This window comes from Neomonachus schauinslandi, chromosome 10 (assembly GCF_002201575.2).
Source record: "Neomonachus schauinslandi chromosome 10, ASM220157v2, whole genome shotgun sequence".
NCBI classification, from domain to species: Eukaryota; Metazoa; Chordata; class Mammalia; order Carnivora; family Phocidae; genus Neomonachus; species Neomonachus schauinslandi.
In genome coordinates this window covers 18,780,395-18,799,061 of record NC_058412.1, presented here as the reverse complement: position 1 = coordinate 18,799,061, position 18,667 = coordinate 18,780,395, and the positions used below count along the sequence as shown (strand labels likewise).

Here is an 18,667-nt window from a genome sequence, read left to right as displayed (position 1 = left end):
GTAAATTCTGTGTATACAGCTTACTTTGCTGTTCCCTTAAATTCCCAAAAATGTGGAAAATCAGGGTGAAAAATATATGAACATTTCTATAACATGTAAATAGTGTATGTCTATATTTAAAAATGTAAGCACATTTGGGGGCACCTGGGTGGCTCAGTTGGTTAAGCGTCTGCCTTTGGCTCAGGCCATGATCCCAGAGTCCTGGGATTGAGCCCTGCATTAGGCTCCCTGCTCAGTGGGGAGCCTGCCTCTTCCTCTGCCTGCTGCTCCCCCTGCTTATGCTCTCTCTCTCTGTCAAATAAATAAATAAAATCTTAAAAAAAAAAAGCACATTTGAATAGAAGGCAAACCTGCAAAGTAATAGCCACTGAAGATCCACCAGAACCATCCTAAAGCCATGAGAACAAGAAAATGGCCACAAGAAGTAGTCCACTGCTACCACTTAAAGTGCTCTCTCAGGGGCGCCTGGGTAGCTCAGCCGTTAAGCGTCTGCCTTTGGAGCAGGTCATGGTCCCAGGGTCCTGGGATCGAGCCCCACATCGGGCTCCCTGCTCGGCGGGAAGCCTGCTTCTCCCTCTTCCACTCCCCCTGCTGTGTTCCTTCTCTCACTGTGTCTCTCTCTGTCAAATAAATAAATAAAATCTTTAAAAAATAATAAAATAAAGCACTCTCTCAAAAAAGTCTCCAAAGTACCTGGAGGTGAATTTAATCTGGTAACTGAGGATCTGGTGGCAGCAGCCTTTCACCCGATAAAAATCAGTCTGAATGCTCTTAGGGCCTGCTAATGGAGCTGGGCCAATAACCACAGCAATTTGTGTTGAGCACTAATTCCCACTTAGGCTCTGTTTTGCTAGGAATTAAAGTAGGATAGTGGACTCTGCTCTGGAAAATATCCTATCATTGAAAGTTGTTATAGGTACCTCTAGCTTTAATTATGAATTGAATATAAATTGATAGCAAATTTATTTCCTAACCCTTTCATAAGACAATTGTGAAAAATTCTGAAAGACAAGGAGAAACAGGAAGGCAAGGAAAAAGGAGGAAATGCAATGGGGCTGAGGACTGAGTGTGGAATGTAAAGTGAGGGACAGCAACATCAATGGCATCCCAACATAACTTCAGACTCTGCCCTGTAGCTAGAGAGTAAAGTAGGACTCACTAAAGCCACAGCATCCAAGAGGATGGCATCCAACAATTAAGGCAAATTGGATGCCTCTACTGTATCAAGTTATTTTGTATTTCTAATTCTTAATCCTTCCTGTAATGCTTTTCCAAAATTATTCTCTAAACTTAAAAATGCAAATAGACCATTTCATTCAAAGAATCTTAGTCAATATTAATTATATGTAAGGCACCTGATTAAGCATTAGATTTACAAAGTAATAAACCAGACAAGATTTTTTTGTACCAATAATTCACATAGATTATAAAGATTTATATAGATTAAATAAATTATATGTAAACTATATGCTTTAAAAATGCAGCCATGGGGCACCTGGTTAGCTCAGTAGGTTAAGCATCTGCCTTCGGCTCAGGTCATGATCCTGGAGTCCCAGGCTCGAGTCCCATGTCTGGCTCCCTGCTCAGCGGGGAGTCTGCTTCTCCCTCTCCCTTGACCCCTCCCCCTGCTCCTTCTCTCTATGTCTCTCACTCACTCTCAAATAAATAAATAAATAAAATATTAAAAAATAAATAAAAATGCAGCCATTAAAAATGATCGTTAAATATAAGATACAATATTGTCAATGTTCTTTTGAGTTTGCAATGTTTATTACAGTTATTGGATAAATATAAGCACAATCTTTGGACCGAGGATGGACCTCAGGTCTAAAGGGAAAAAAAATAGTGTATATTTTACTCATTGTATAGAAAAAATCTGAACTAAAACCATTAAGAGGGTGTGAGAAGGTAAAGGAAGTAAACATAAGAAAGCTAAGATGGTTATCTATCCTAATAGCAATACGAAAGGCAATGTTCAAAAATAAGGACTCAAAATGTACATGTTGTTTAGAAATATAACTGTAAATAAGAGAAAAAACAGCTAAGTTCAAAGTAGTTGTACTTAGGGAAAGGGAATGGGAGCATTTATAGTTTTCTAATACTACTGTCTTTTATTTTATTTATTTATTTTTTTAAAGATTTTATTTATTTATTTGAGACAGAGAGAATGAGATACAGAGAGCATGAGAGGGAGGAGGGTCAGAGGGAGAAGCAGACTCCCTGCTCCGCGGGAAGCCTGCTTCTCCCTCTCCCACTCCCCTTGCTTGTGTTCCCTCTCTCGCTGTGTCTCTGTCAAATAAACAAATAAAATCTTAAAAAAAAAAAAAAGAGGCACCAAACAATACCCTTTAAAAAAATAAAATAAAATAATTAAAAAGCAGAAAAAAATTAAAAACATTCAGAAAACCAGAATTTCATGTTCACTAATTTTTTCTAAGACTTTGTCCTTCAAATCTCATATTTCTAAACCTATTTAATTGCTTCCCTTTAAAATCCTTCCTCTTCAAACATACACAAAATAGAGAAAAATATAAACACCCATCCCAACCATTCAGGTATCAGAAAAGTTTACATTTTTACTTAGTTACTTCTTTTTTAAGAAATAAAGCATTATGAGATGCCTGGGTCTGACTTGATTTTGGTGTGGATTGTGGTCTCAGGGTTGTGGGATGGAGCCCTACATAGGGCTCCAGGTTCAGTGCAAGTCTGCCTGTCCCTCTCCCTCTGCTCCTCCCACTGCTCCAGCATGTGCAGGCTCTCTCTCTCAAATAAATAAATAAAATCTTAAAAAAAAAAAAAAGCATTATAGAATTGAAAACCATTTCAGGTAAAAATTTTATTAAATGGTATGTCTTAAATATGTGCATCCTATTGCATATTAATTATACCTAAAGTTGTTAAAAACATTAAAAATGCGTATTTAGTCAGCACCTACTATACACCAGGTATGATTCTAGGTGCTTGATACATTCGGAACAAAGTAGACAAAGATTCCAACCCTTGTGGACATTATATCCTGGTGGTGCTGTTTCTAACATTATTTTCAACTACTCTAAAATAATCCCTTAATTTAGATATGATCCTTATTATGTCATAAACATAACATATTCATAACACTTTTTTGTTCATATTGTAACCATCCTTCTGGGCATTCAAATCCTAATTATCCTTCAAGTCCCGTGTCTACCATAAAGGTAAAATATTAAACCCACATTCATATTCCTCTCCTAAAGCATGTAGATTTTCAGTATTTATATTGTCTGAGACTGTTTACTGTTGTTTTTTTGTGTTTTTAAGCTGGATCTAAGATCCTTGAGGACAGGTATTATGACTTACACATTGCCTGTTTCTTCCACAATGCCTGGCCTAGTGCAAAACCAAGAGGAGCCATCCCTGAAGTATTTCACGGTTTCCCTTTAACAGGTTATTGTTCTCTAGCAAACTGCTAATATTTTTCATTTTATAGTTATGAGCTACTAATAAATTGTTTTTACTTGTTTTAGGACACCAAGAGAATGAAGACGACCTTAGATTCAAACTAACTTGTACTGGAATACTGACTACATCATTTTTGAGTTGGTGACTTTGTTGTTACTTACCTTCTCTAAGCCCAAACCTGTAACATGGAGATGATTTTCATCCTCATTAAGTTTGTTTTGAGGACTAGAAAAAAATACTAAGAATACAATAATGTTTGCTCCTTTCTCTTTTCCTGTTCCTCTGTCATAATCTGCTACAAGGATCAGTAAGAAACATCTTCAGGCTTACTCTAAAGTTTTAATTTCAACATGGCTATGAACTTTTAGATTTTTTTTCTTGTTTGCTTTTTGGAGGCACTTGCTTTAAATCATGTTAAATTTATTTTTCTTTATTTTTTTAACTTAAATTCAATTAATTAACATATAATGTATTATTGGTTTCAGAGGAAGAGATCATTGATTCATCAGCCTTATTTAATACCCAGTGGTCATTATATCACATGCCCTCCTTAATGTCCATCACCCAGTTACCCTATTCCTCTATCCCCCTCCCCTCCAGCAACCCTCAGTTTGTTTCCTATGATTAAGAGTCTCTTATGGTGGGCGCCTGGGTGGCTTGGTTGGTTGAGCTTCTGCCTTCAGCTCGGGTCTTGATCCCAGAGTCCTGGGATGAGCCCCACATTGGGCTCTCTGCTCAGCGGGGAGCCTGCTTCTCCCTCTCCCTCTGCCTGATGCTCCCCCTGCTCTCTCTGTGTCAAATAAAAAAAATCTTTAAAAAAAGTCTCTTATGGTTTGTCTCCCTCTCTGATTTCATCTTGTTTTATTTTTTTCCTCTCTTCTCCTATGACCCTGTTTTGTTTCTTAAATTCCACGTATGAGTGAGATCATATGATTGTCTTTCTCTGATTTACTTTGAACTTTTAGTTTTGATTTCACTAATTAAACTTTTAAAAACATTTATATATTTACTGAACCTCCCACCACCATGTGCAAGGCACTGGTTTAGAATTAATGAAAGAAGGGTTAATGGGACAGACACAATCTCTTAGGGAGTTTGCAGACTAACAAGGAAAAATATACTACTATATTACTAATAGCAAACATGGCATAGAATTATGAAGTAAAAACAATCTAAGATAGGGGCGCCTGGGTGGTTCAGTCATTAAGTGTCTGCCTTCGGCTCAAGTCATGATCCCAGGGTCCTGGGATCAAACTCCCCATCGGGCTCCCTGCTCCGTGGGGAGCCTGCTTCTCCCTCTCCCATTCCCCCTGCTTGTGTTCCCTCTCTCACTGTCTCTCTCTGTCAAATAAATAAAATCTTTAAAAAAAAAACTAGGGGGGCCTGGGTGGCTCAGTCATTAAACGTCTGCCTTCGGCTCAGGTCATGATGCCAGGGTCCTGGGATCGAGCCCCGCATCGGGCTCCCTGCTCTGCGTTCCCTGCTCCGCGGGAAGCCTACTTCTCCCTCTCCCACTCCCCCTGCTTGTGTTCCCTCTCTCGCTGTCTCTCTCTGTCAAATAAATAAAATCTTAAAACAAAACAAAAACAAAAAATCTAAGATGGACATAAAGTCATTATTTTAAAGAGTCATCATTTTAGGTCTTTATCCTAAATTAGTATTATGTAATAAACCATGTAAAATCTATTTATATCAGCTGAGTGAACTTCTACAATCATCACAGTCATGTGACACAAATGAACCTAAGTCATGCACTGTACTACAGAGAATTAAAAAAGCCATGTGACAAATGTCTACTTTACCAGCATGAAGCTTGGTATTAGAAAGGACAGATGAATAGAATTTCCTTCATTTTGCTTCAGTTTACTTCCAATTAGTACCACTACCATCTTATATTTGTATTGTGTATCACAGTTTACCAAACACCTTCCCAATTATTATCCCACTTACTCCCAACAACTGCAGTGATAAAATCAGTCAGGAGAGAGACTAGATTGAGCTTTTTGGAACATATCCACTGAAAGGAAAATCCAGTCAAAATAGATTCAGACTACTAAGAAAAGGAGTTTTTTTGATGTATACATTAGAATTCAAATAGAAAAAAATCTGTATATTACCAATTGTATTTATTTTTGTAAATGCACATGACAGGCTGCATTTTTTTTTTTTTAAGATTAAGGTTTTGTATCAAGATATTCCACGGAGTATGCTATCTTTGTGTAGAAGCTGAAGTTTCTCCATAGGGATAAAGCCATTCCTGGCATTAAACACAGGGCAAAGGAACCGATGGATCACATTTCCATGTGGAGTCCTTTGCACCTAGATCTTCTATGGAATGGGAGTAGGACACCAAGCCTCCAAGAGCAAACAAACTATGGCAGGATCAAAATCAAACACTTTAAAAGACAGTTTGTATATTTAAAGAATTCTAGTTTTCTGTTAAATAATAAAAAATGAAAAATTTTGTAAAGTTTCAGCTTATCTTCATTGCAGAGTAACTGAAAATACTTTTTTGTCTTCTCCTAGACAAACTGTTATTGAGGAAGTTAAATACCCCTAAGGACCAAAGTGATAGTGACAAAAGTAATTTCGATGAAAAAATCCTAGGGGGAATGGGGCACTTTAGCAGAGGTTGTCAAGGTCACTAAGGCATCCTTTGACACCAAGACATTTTCATTCCAGGGCTGAATTCCAGGACTGAAGTGTTATCTACCTTGCAAAACCCAGCTCAAATACCATTTCCTTTAGAAAACTTTCCACAGGGGCGCCTGGGTGGCTCAGTCGTTCAGCGTCTGCCTTCGGCTCAGGTCATGATCCCAGGGTCCTGGGATCGAGCCCCGCATCAGACTGCCTGCTCCGCGGGAAGCCTGCTTCTCCCTCTCCCCCTCCCCCTGCTTGTGTTCCTCTCTCACTGTCCCTCTCTCTCTGTTGAAAAATAAATAAAATCTTAAAAAAAAGAAAACTTTCCACAATTTCTCTGAAAGACTAAATATAAAATTATTAGCAGAGTGAGGAGAGATCAACTATGTACCCTTAGAATGTGCTCTATCTTCACAGCCGTAACTCTAGGTCCAAATATCACCTCTTGGTGGTTTCCTCACTCCATTCTTGTCCCCACTCAAGGGAGTTTCTACACAGGAGTAAGGATGACCTCTCTCTCTCTCTCTCTCTCTGTGTGTATATATATATATATATATATATATACACACATACACTCTAACCCCAACATGGGACTCAAACTCACAACCCTGAGATCAAGTCTCACGCTCTACTACTGGGCCAGCCAGATGCCCCCAGGATGACCTTTCTGATTAAGATACAAATTTGAGGGGCGCCTGGGTGGCTCAGTCATTAAGCGTCTGCCTTCGGCTCAGGTCATGATTCCTGGGTCCTTGGATCGAGCCCCGCATCGGGCTCCCTGCTCGGCGGGAAGCCTGCTTCTCCCTCTCCCACTCCCCCTGCTTGTGTTCCCTCTCTCGCTGTGTCTCTGTCAAATAAATAAATAAAATCTTTTTTTTAAAAAAAAGATACAAATTTGAGGGCTCCCTGCTCAGCGGGGAGCCTGCTTCTCCCTTCCCTCTGCCCCTCGGCCTGCTTGTGCTGTGTCAAATAAATAAAAAATAAAATCTTAAAAAAAAAAAAGATACAAATTTGACAAACTTCCCTGCTTAAAACATTTCAATGACCATCCAATGCTCTTCAAATAAGGTCCAAATATTCTGGGAAATATTACAGAGAAGTTCACTGTACTGTTATCTCATCACATTTCAGTAGTTTGAAAATTTCACTATAAAGCTTAAAGGTAAAGAAAAAAAAGCCAGTCCCAAATTCTTAACGTTGCTTAAAAGACCTGGCATCATCTCTCTTGCCCCCTTTTGCATTCCACACTAAATCCAACTGCTCTGACCTTTCAGTTCCTTAAATTTCTTTGAACCTCCCTCTGGGGAACCTATTTCCTTTGCCTGGACCTTTCTTCCCTCCTTTGGGGGGGGTCACCTTTAACTAATTCCTATTTACCCATAACATCTTAGCTGGAAGATTACTTTCCTAAGAAAACTTTAACTGATTTCCCAAGCTGGTTATCCCCTTGTTACAAGTTCTCACAATATACTATATTCTTCCTTTTTAAGCTTCTGTCTAGGTTTACTGGCATCTGAACTGCAGAAGTCCACTTATATGAAGACTTTTTTTCTATAAATACAGATATTTCTAAATATAGTACATTTATAAATATACTATATATAAATATAAATGTACTATATATACATCTTTATACATGTAATATACTATAAGCATAGTACATATAAATATAGTATATTAATGTATTATATACATAGTATATAGTATATTATAAATGTATTTTCTCTTCCTTATTATGATTTTCTTCATAACATTTTCTTTCCTCTAGTTTACTGTAAGCAAACACCATAATACATAGAACACACAAAATACGTGCTAATTGACTTTAAGGCTTTCAGTCAGTAGTAGACTGTAAGTAGTTAAGTTTTTGGGGAATCAGAATTCATACACAGATTTTCCACTGTGTGGGGGTTGGCACCCCTAACACTCCCACCATTGTTCAAGGGTCAACTGATGAGACTTTTGTGATTAGTTGTTTAACCTAATAGCAATGTAAAGTCCTTAAAGGCAAAATCTATAGGGATCCAAAAAAAAAAAAGAAAAGAAAAAAATAATCTATAGGGGTCACCATGGTATCGTGGGCAATCACCAAACAGTAGGTATTAAAAATTCTGAATAAATTAGGTAATTAACATTAAGCACTGAGTAAAGTATGAATGTGAAGTATTTACCACAGTGTAGGGCTAAGAGTCAGTACTCAACAAACTGGAGTTTCTGTTAATACTGTATTCTGCCTCGTATCATTACTACTTGCGTGCTTAATCACTCTCTCCAACCTGCACACCATTCCTCCTGTTTTTGGATGCCATCAGTTCATAGCACTAACTTCAGCGGTATAGATGCTCAATATTCACTGAATCTAACTGCCTTTAAAATCAATACGCCTTTCTGCATATTTACACAGAAGACATAACAACATCAACTTTTAAGTAGTTTTCCCCATTAAAAACTAAACTGTAATTTAAAAACGTATAAAACACTCCCAAAACACACTTGAGCCATGACTTTGAAATACGGAAGCCGATTTTCACGTGTTCATACGTCATACTTTTCAGTTCCACACTGACATCAATAAAGACTGTCAGTTTCCTCTTTATTTGCCATTATCTCCTGTGATGTACGAAGGAACCGATGTTGGACGCCACCCTAACGTTCCTTATTGCTAACAAGAAATTGCAAGTAAAAAGACGCACATACAAAAAATTAAACATGGAAAACCTACAACCTCGAAACCTACAAAAAGACTGTCGTGGGAGACAGTCGTGGGAGACTACCACCACTACGTGGTGAAGCTACCTGAAAAATGGCCACCCCAAACAAACGTGCTGTATTTCTGCACCGTGCTCCAGCAGCGCACGCCTTTGGAAATGGGGCATTTTAAGTGCACCGAACTCGAAGTTTCCGAGCGCCCGCAGAACTGCAACCCTCCGCGGTGCTGCCACGGAGCTCGCCACGCAGGACGCAAGCACAGGCAGCAGGCCGGAGCCGCGGCTCACCTGAGCTGGCCAGTCTGGCCCCGACCGCCGCCGCCAGCGTCGCCGAAACGGCCCGGACCCCGGCCTCACCGAGAGTGATCCGAGCGCTGCGGCTCCGCCCGACCCAAGGACAACCCCCCCGCGCCCCGCCCGGGAAACGCCCGCCCACGCCCGGCGGCGAGCCAACGTCCCAGCCCCTCACCCCGCCGAACGCAGCGCGGCCCCAGCGCACTCACCTCCGGGCACGGCCGCGCTGCCGCCTCCCGGCCTGGTCTTCCGTTCGCTCAGGGGCCGCGGGCGCCCCCGCTGCTGTCGGGCTGGAGCCCCTCAGACGGGGAGCACCGCCGGCCCCAGACCCGCTGAGGCTCGCGGCCCGCGCCGCCGGGACCCGGCCCGCCTCCCTGGGCCTTCGCCGCCGGGCGCCGAGCGCGCGCCGAGCAGGCTCCGCGCAGCCCCAAGAGCGCGCGCGCGGGGGTGGGGCCGGCCGCCGCCGCCTCAGGCCCCGGCTGACGCGCACTAATGGCGGCCGTCTCCTGTCTGCCGCGGGCGCCGCCGCTGGCTGCCTTCTCACCCGGCCGGGAAAATGCTGGGAGCGAGGTGTGGGCTCAACGGAGAACCCAGCGTCTACTTACCTCTCTACCTTTCCAGCCTCTGATTGAGTCCGCGGAGAGATTTCCCTGCATTGTGACAACGCTGAACTTTACCCGAGCCGAGCCCTGTGATTCTGGAAAGCGACGGTTAAAGAAATCCCCCCACCCTTTTGTGCTCCTGAAAGGGTTTACCGCAGGGAACCATCCTTCCCCGTGTAACTCAGATATGACTCACGCGTGCACCCTTGTTTTTACCTATGACAGGTCAGACACAGACCGTCCAAATTCCCTTCGGTTTTGCCTCGTAAATGGTAAGGTGAACTGATTGCACTCACTGACCAATCTGGACGAAATACGGGCTACCTTGACTTGACCAAACTTTAGTTAAGCTGCTCTCCTTCCACCAGGCCCCTAAACTTCGACCCACCATCAGCCTGAGCCGGTCTGCAACCCCTTCTTATCCACCACTCCTGAAAAATCGGCTCACCTTCGTGCAAAACACTGATGTGCTGGGTGGTCACTGCCACCTGCCCCCTTTCCTCCCACTCCCCCACACCCAGTTCTTTCTAGTCTTTGTTCACGTCTCCCTGTGAAAGAAAAGCCCTTTTTTGCCTGACTTTGGATACAGTTGCCGAGCTCCTGGTCAGAGTTCCCCTAGAGGAATAGTCACCCCTCACCCTCCACACCTCACTGCAATAGTCCTTTTACCTCTTCCTATCTCATGAAGCTGCCCTAGTCTAGGTATCTCATATAACTGGAATCATACAATATTTGTCCTTTTGTGTCTGCCCTTACTACACTTAGCATTATGTTTTCAGGGTTCATCCCTGTTACGGCAGGTATCAGGATTTATTCTTTTTTATGCTGAAAAATATTCCGTTGTTGTATATACCCCCTTTTGTTTATCCACTCACCTGCTGATGGACATTTGGATTGTTTCCACTTTTGGCTCTTGTGAACAATCGAGCTGTGAAGATCTGTATACAAGTATCTGATTAGTCTCTTGCTTTCAATTATTTTGTATATATCTAGATGCAGAATTACTGGATCATATGGCTTATGTTTAACTGTTTGAGGAACTGCCAAACTGATTTCCACAATGAGTACAGCATTTTAATATTCCCTTCAGCAGTGCACAAGCATTCAGGTTTTTCCATACCCTTGACAGCACTTGTTGTTTTCCATTGTTTTGGTGTTTTTACAATAGCCATCCTAACGGGCGTGAAGTGGTTGGTATTCATTGTGGGTTTGATTTTTATTTCCCTAGTGACTAGTGATGTTGAGCATTTTTTCATGAACTTTTTTTTTTTTTTTTAAGATTTTGTTTATTTCAGGGGCACCTGGGTGGCTCAGTCGTTAATAGTCTGCCTTCGGCTCAGGTCATGATCCCGGGGTCCTGGGATCGAGTCCCGCATCGGGCTCTCTGCTCGGCCGGGAGCCTGCTTCTCCCTCTCCCACTCCCCCTGCTTGTGTTCCCTCTCTCGCTGTGTCTCTCTCTGTCAAATAAATAAATAAAATCTTTAAAAAAAAAAAAGATTTTGTTTATTTGAGAGAGGGAGAGAGAGCAGGAGCAGTCAGGGAGGGGCAGAAGGAGAGGGAGAAGCTGACTCCCCACTGGGCAGGGAGCCAGTGGAGGGGCTAGATCCCAGGATCCTGGGATCATGACCCAAGCGGAAGACAGATTCTTAACTGACTGAGCCACCCAGGCACCCTTTTTCCATGTATTTATTGACCATTTGTATATCTTTGGAAAAATGTCTAATCAAGTCCTTTGCCCATTTCTATGTATGTATGTATGTAAATTTTACGCCCAACCTGGGGCTCAAACTCATGACCCTGAGATCAAGAATCCCATGCTCTATCAGCTGAGCCAGTGCCCCAGTCTTTGCCCATTTTTAAATAGGATTGTTTTTTGTAATTGAGTTGTAGTTTTGTGGGATTTTTTTTTTTATTGTCTTCTGGATATTAACTCCTTATCAGAGAGATGTTTTGCAAATATTTTCTCCTATTCTGTGGGTTGTTCTTTCGTTCTGTTGATGGTGTCCTTTGATACTCAAAAGTTTTAAATTTTGATAAGGTTCAATTTATTTATTTTTCCTTTTTCCCCTATGCTTTTGCAGTCATATTCAAGAAACCATTGCCCAAATTCACTGTCATGAAGATTTTCCTGTTTTTTTTTTTCAAAGACTTTTATAGTTTTAGCTCTTACATTAGGTGTTTGATGCATTTTGAATTAATTTTTGTACATGGTGTAAAATAAGGGTCCAGCTTCATTCTTTTGCATGTGTATATAGTTTTCTCAGAACCATTTTTTGAAAAGACTGTCTGTCCTTTTCCCAATTAATGGTCTTGGGATAAATACCACTCAGTTATGGTATAGAATTCTTTTGACATGCTGCTGGATTTGGTTTGCTAGTATTTTGTTGAGGATTTTCGCATCTATATTCATAAGGGATTTTGCTCTGTGGTTCTTTTACTGTGATATCTTTGTCTAGCTTTGGTATCAATATAATGCTGGTCTCATAGAATGAGTTAGGAAGTGCTTCCTCCTCTTCTATTTTTCAGAATATTTTGAGAAGGATTGGTGTCAATTCTTAAGTGTTTGGGAGAATTGTTTAGTAGAACCGTGAAATCATCTAGTTCTGAGCTTTTCTTTGTCGGGAGGTTTTTGATGACTGATTCAATCTCTTATTGTACATATGTTCAGATTTTCTGTTTCTTCTTGAGTCAGTTTTGGTCATTTGTGTGTTTCTAGAATTTTGTCCATTTCACCGAGATTACCTAATTTGTTGTCATACAATTGTTCATAGTATTTTCTTATGATTTTTATTTCTATAAGGTTGGTAATAATGTCCCCACTTTCATTTATGAATTTTTTTTAAAGATTTTATTTATTTATTTAAGAGAGAGAGAGAGAGCATGAGGGGGGTGGTGAGAGGGAGAAGCAGGCTCCCCGCTGAGCAGGGAGCCCAATGTGGGGCTTGATCCCAATGTCCCGAGATCATGACCTGAGCCGAAGTTAGCAGCCCAACTGACTGAGCCACCCAGGTGCCCCCGTTTATGATTTTAATAATTGGGTTTTTTCCCCTTTTTTTCTTGGTCAGTCTAGCTAAAGTTTTGTTACTCTTTTGAAAGAACCAACTTTCAAGTTAATTGATTCTCTCCATTGTTTTTCTGTTTTCTATTTTTTTAAATCTCCACTCGAATCTTTATTATTTCCTTTCTCCTACTAGGTTTTGGGTTTCATTTGCTCTTTAATTCTTTTCTCTGTTTGTTTGTTTTTGGGTGCCAAAACCCAGGATTGACTCTGTTGGCTTTTTAGTTATAAGCCACTATAAGCTCCTTAAGGGTACAAACTGAATCATGTATTTGTTAGATATTCTCCAGAGCACTTTATATAGTAGCTATTACACAGGTACATACTAGGGGGCAGTAAATGCTTCTTGAATTGACATAGAAAAATGATAGGTGACCCTCAGGAATCTGCTCCTGATCCTTCATCCCCTTTTCCAGTTGGTATCCCTTCCAACCATCCAGTTCAGGTTACAAATACAGTCATCATCTTTGAGCATTTCCCTTACCTCAAGATGAATATCTAGGCCAGAGCTGTCCAATAGAACTTTTTGAGGTAATGGAATTGTTTCTGCACTGTCTAATATATTAACTACTAGCAACATTTTGCTACTGAATACTTGAAATATAGGTAGTATATCTAAGGAACTAGATTTTTAGTTTTTATTTTTATTTTATTTTATTTTATTTTAAGATTTTTATTTATTTATTTGAGACAGAGAGAATGAGAGACAGAGAGCATGAGAGGGAGGAGGGTCAGAGGGAGAAGCAGACTCCCTGCCGAACAGGGAGCCCGATGCGGGACTCGATCCCGGGACTCCAGGATCATGACCTGAGCCGAAGGCAGTTGCTCAACCAACTGAGCCACCCAGGCGCCCTATTTTATTTTATTTTTTAAAGATTTTATTATTTGCCAGAGAGAGAGAGAGAGGGAGAGTGCAAGCAGGGGAAGTGGCAGGCAGAGGGAGAAGCAGGCTCCCTCCTGAGCAAGGAGCCCGACATGGGACTCAGTCCCAGGACCCTGAGATCATGACCCGAGCCGAAGGCAGACGCTTAACCATCTGAGCCACCCAGGTGCCCCTAGATTTTTAGTTTTTAAATTTAAATTTAAATGGCCATATGTAGATAGTAGTTATCATATCAGGCAGTACAGAACACTAATGTCACCAATCCTGATTTTGTCCCATGATTCAGTGTCTATTCAAAGTGTCATGCTTCTTAAAAATATAGCCTCTTGGGGCGCCTGGGTGGCTCAGTAGTTAAGCGTCTGCCTTCGGCTCAGGTCATGATCCCAGGGTCCTGGGATCGAGCCCCACATCGGGCTCCCTGCTCCGCGGGAGGCCTGCTTCTCCCTCTCCCACTCCCCCTGCTGTGTTCCCTCTCTCGCTGTGTCTCTCTCTGTCAAATAAATAAATAAAATCTTTAAAAAAAAAAAATATAGCCTCTTGGAAGTCACCCTGTGCATACTGGATCAGTATCATCTCTTCCCTGAGGACCTCCTTATAGAGTTGCAGTATCTCACCTGAGCTCCATCGGAAGTAAAATTAGGCGCACCTAATTGGCTCAGTGAGTTGAACATCTGACGCGATTTCAGCTCAGGTCACGATCTCAGGGTTATAAGATCAAGCCCCACGTCAGGCTCTGTGCTCAGCAGGGAGTCTGCCTGAGATTCTCTCCCTCCCCCACTGCCCCTCCCCTGACTCCTGCATACTCTCTTTCTCTCAAATAAATCAATCTTTTTTTTTTTTAAGATTTTATTTATTTATTTGAGAGAGAGAGCACAAGCAGGGGGAGCAGAGTGGCAGAGGGAGAGAGAGAAGCAGGCTCTCTGCTGAGCAGGGAGGCTGCATTGGGGCTCAGTCCCCCCTGGGGTCCTGGGATGGAGCCCTGCATCGGGCTCCCTGCTGGGCAAGGAGCCTGCTTCTCCCTCTTCCTCTGCTGTTCCCCCTGCTTGTGCTCTCTTGCTCTCTCTGTCAAATAAATAAATAAAATCTTTAATAAATAAATAAATAAAATAAAGTAAAATTAAAAAAACAAAATCAAACCTAATTTTATCATTGCTTATCCTTTCTGTTAAGTTTCTATATTCTATATCACTATTTCTGTTTTTATGTTTACTTTCTCCAAGCCTGTGACTTTCCTTGTAAAAAGGTGTCTTAAAAGTGTCCTTCAGGGGCGCCTGGGTGGCTTAGTTGTTGAGTGTCTGCCTTTGGCTCAAGTCATGATCCCAGGGTCTTGCAGGATCATTCAGGGCTCTCCTCTCAGCAGGAGCCTGCTGCTCCCTCTACCTGCCACTCCCCCTGTTTGTACTTTCTCTCTCAAATAAATAAAATCTTTAAAAAAAACAAAACAAAACTATATATCTTTTATTTATTTTTCTTTACTATTGCTTTGCCTAGGACTCCTAGTACAATGTTGAATAGAAATTATTAGAGCAGACATTCTTGCCATGTTCCTGAAATTCAGAGGAAAGCCATCACCTTTCACCATTTCTTATTGTGTTATCTATAGGACTTTTTAGATGTTCTCTATCAGGTTGAAGTTACCTACTAGTCCTACTTTGAATTTGTCAAATGCTTTTTCTGAATCTAAGACAACCATATGGATTTTCTCCTTTATTATATTGATATGGTGAATTACATTGATTGTTTTAGTTTCAAATGTTTAACCAATTTTGTATTCTTGGGATAAATCTCACTTGGTCATGATTTATCACTTTTTATATATTCGTGGATTTGATTTGTTTGTTAATGTTTTGTTATGAACATTTGTGTTCCCATATATAAAAAGAATAGCTGTTTGTGTTTTCTTTATGTTATTGGTTTCAATATCAGGGTAATGCTGACTTATGTTTCCTCTTCTATATTCTAAAGGAATTGGGGTAAAATTGGTATTGTTTTTCCTTAAATATTAGATAGACTTCACCAGTGATGTTATCTGGGCCTGGTGTTATTATTTATGGGAAAGTATTTAATTACATATTTAATTTATTTAACCAGTAATAGGGGTATTCAGGTTATCTTTTTTTTTTTTTTTTTTGAGTGAGCTTTAGTAATTTCAGTTCAAGGAATTTGTCTACTTCATCTGTGTTTTGGAACTTATTGGAATAAAGTTGTTCATTATATTTCTTGTCTCTTTAATGTTTATAGCAGAGGTTGGCAAATAGCAGCCCATGGGCCAAATCTACTCTATGATCTCTTTTGTGTATATATGTGAGCAAAGAAAGGTTTTTGCATTTTTTTTTTTAAAGATTTTATTTATTTGACTGAGAGATAGAGAGAGCACAAATAGGCAGAGTGGCAGGCAGAGGGAGAGGGAGAAGCAGACTCTCCGCTGAGCAGGGAGCCCAATGTGGGACTCCATCCCAGGACGCTGGGATCATGACCTGAGCCGAAGGCAGACGCTTAACGACTGAGCCACCCACGTGCCCCAGGTTTTTGGATTTTTGTTTTTATTTATTTATTTAAAGATTTTATTTATTTATTTGAGAGAGAGAGAGAGTGAGAGAGAGCCCAAGACGGAGGAGGGTCAGAGGGAGAAGCAGAGTCCCTTTTGAGCAGAGAGCCTGGTGCGGGTTCTATCCTAGGACCCTGGGATCATGACCTGAGCCAAAGGCAGATGCCTAACTGACTGAGCCAAACAGGCGCCCCAGTTTTTGCATTTTTTTTTTTTTAAAGATCTCATTTATTACTTGGAGAGACACAGTGAGAGAGAGATCACAAGCAGGGGAGAGGGAGAAGCAGGCCCCCCCCCGCAGAGCAGGGAGCCCGATGCGGGACTAGATCCCAGGACCCTGGGATCATGACCTGAGCCGAAGGCAGACTCTTAATGACTGAGCCACCCAGGCACCCCAGTTTTTGCATTTTCATTTTATTTTTTTATTTTTTTATTTTTTTTTAAGATTTTATTTATTTGACAGAGAGAGACACGGCGAGAGAGGAAACACAAGCAGGGGGAGTGGGAGAGGGAGAAGCAGGCTTCCCGCGGAGCAGGGAGCTCGATGCGGGGCTCGATCCCAGGACCCTGTGATCATGACCTGAACCAAAGGCAGACGCTTAATGACTGAGCCACCCAGGCACCCCAGTTTTTGCATTTTTAAATGATTGTTAAAAAGCAATAACCAAAAACTGAAACCAAAAAAAGAAGGATATATGTGACCATATGTACCCTGGAAAACCTGAAATATTTATAAACTGGTCCTTTATAAAAAGAAAGAATTCTGCTGACTCCAAGTCTATAAGATCTTGAGTGATGCTTACACTCTCATTCCTGAAATTTGTAATTTGATTCCTTGCCCTGCCTACCCCTGTTGATTGGTCTGGCTAGTGCCTTATCTTTTTTCTTTTTACAAGAATCAACTTTTGGTTTATTTATTTTATTTATTTATTTTTTTAAGATTTTATTTATTCACTTGACAAAGACACAGCGAGAGAGGGAACATAAGCAGGGGGAGGGGTAGAGGAAGAAGCAGGCTTCCCGTGGAGCAGGGAGCCCGATAAGGGGCTCGATCCCCGGACCTTGGGATCATGACCCGAGCAAGGCAGATGCTTAACGACTGAGCCACCCAGGTGCCCCTCAACTTTTGATTTAATTGAATTTCTATATTGTTTCCTATTTTATTGTTTTATGTTTCAATATGTATTATGTTCTTCCTTCTGCTTATGTGTAGTATCTTTGAAATTCATGCAAGTTTTTGCATATATCACTAATTAATTCCCCTTTATTGCTGAATAGTATTCCATGTTGTTGATGTGCCAGTTTGTTTATTCATCTATGATGAACATTCCCCCCATTTTTTTTTTAGATTTTATTTTTATTTATTTATTTGTCAAAAAGAGAGGGAGAGACAGAGAGCGCACGCACAAGCAGGGGAGCAGCAGGCAGAGGGAGAAGGAGGCTCCCGGCTGAGCAAGGAACCGGATGAGGGACTTGATCCCAGGCTTCTGGGATCATTATCTGAGCCAAAGGCAGGCCTTTAACCGGCTGAGCCACTCAGGCACCCTTCCCCCCCAGTTTTTGGCTATTACAAGTAAAGCTGCAGTAAACTATGGCCTAAGGCTGGAGGGTGGGGTTAAAAAAAAAAACAGAACAAAACAAAACTATGGTCTACAGGTTTTTGTGTGGATATAGTTTTCATTTCTTTGGAATACTTAGGATTGCAATTGCTGGATTGTACTGTATTTAGATTTTTAAGAAACTGCCAAAATGTTTTTCAGATTGGGACTGGCTGTACCATTTTGCATTCTTACTAGCAATGTGTGAAATATCCAGTTTTTCTGCCTCATCACCAGCATTTGGTACTGTCACTATTTTTTATTTCAGTTGTTTTAATAGGTATGTACTGATAACTCATGTTTTCTTTTTCTTTTTTTTTTAAAGATCTTATTTATTTATTTGTCAGAGAGAGAGAGTACAAGCAGGGGGGCGGCAGGCAGAGGGAGAAGCAGGCTTCCCGCTGAGCAAGGAGCCCGATTCAGGACTCAATCCCAGGACCCTGGGATCACGACCTGAGCCAAAGGCAGATGCTTAACTGACTGAGCCACCCAGGTGTCCCTCATTATGGTTCTTGATTTGCATTTCCCTACTACTGATATTGAAATGTTTTCATAAGCTTATTTTCTCTATTCATGTCCTCTTAGATGAAATATATCTTCTGGTCTTTTCCCCATTTTCTTTCTTTTTTTTTTTTTTAAAGATTTTTTATTTATTTATTTGACAGAGAGAGACACAGCAAGAGAGGGGAATACAAGCAGGGGGAGCGGGAGAGGGAGAAGCAGGCTTCCTGCAGAGCAGAGAGCCCGATGTGGGGCTTGATCCCAGGACCCTGGGATCATGACCTGAGCCGAAGGCAGACGCTTAACTACTGAGCCACCCAGGAGCCCTTTTCCCCATTTTCTAATTGGAATTTTTAATTAATGAATTTTGAGAATTCTTTTTATGTTATTATCATTA

The 18,667-nt window shown here is 41.1% G+C and overlaps 1 protein-coding gene across 2 annotated transcripts in view; it reads right to left on the bottom strand.

Moving 5' to 3' along the window:
- UBXN2A (UBX domain protein 2A) overlaps positions 1 to 9,473 on the bottom strand; it is a 41,472-nt gene extending 31,999 nt beyond the window's left edge. Inside the window, exon 1 of one of the 2 annotated variants that reach the window (XM_021697368.1) lies at positions 9,290 to 9,473. The gene's annotated coding sequence lies outside the window, so the exon portion shown is untranslated. Of the gene's footprint in view, positions 1 to 9,074; positions 9,117 to 9,289 lie in introns of those variants that run through there. The other variant, XM_021697369.1, reaches the window with a different exon arrangement.
- Between the last annotated feature and the right edge of the window lie 9,194 nt (positions 9,474 to 18,667).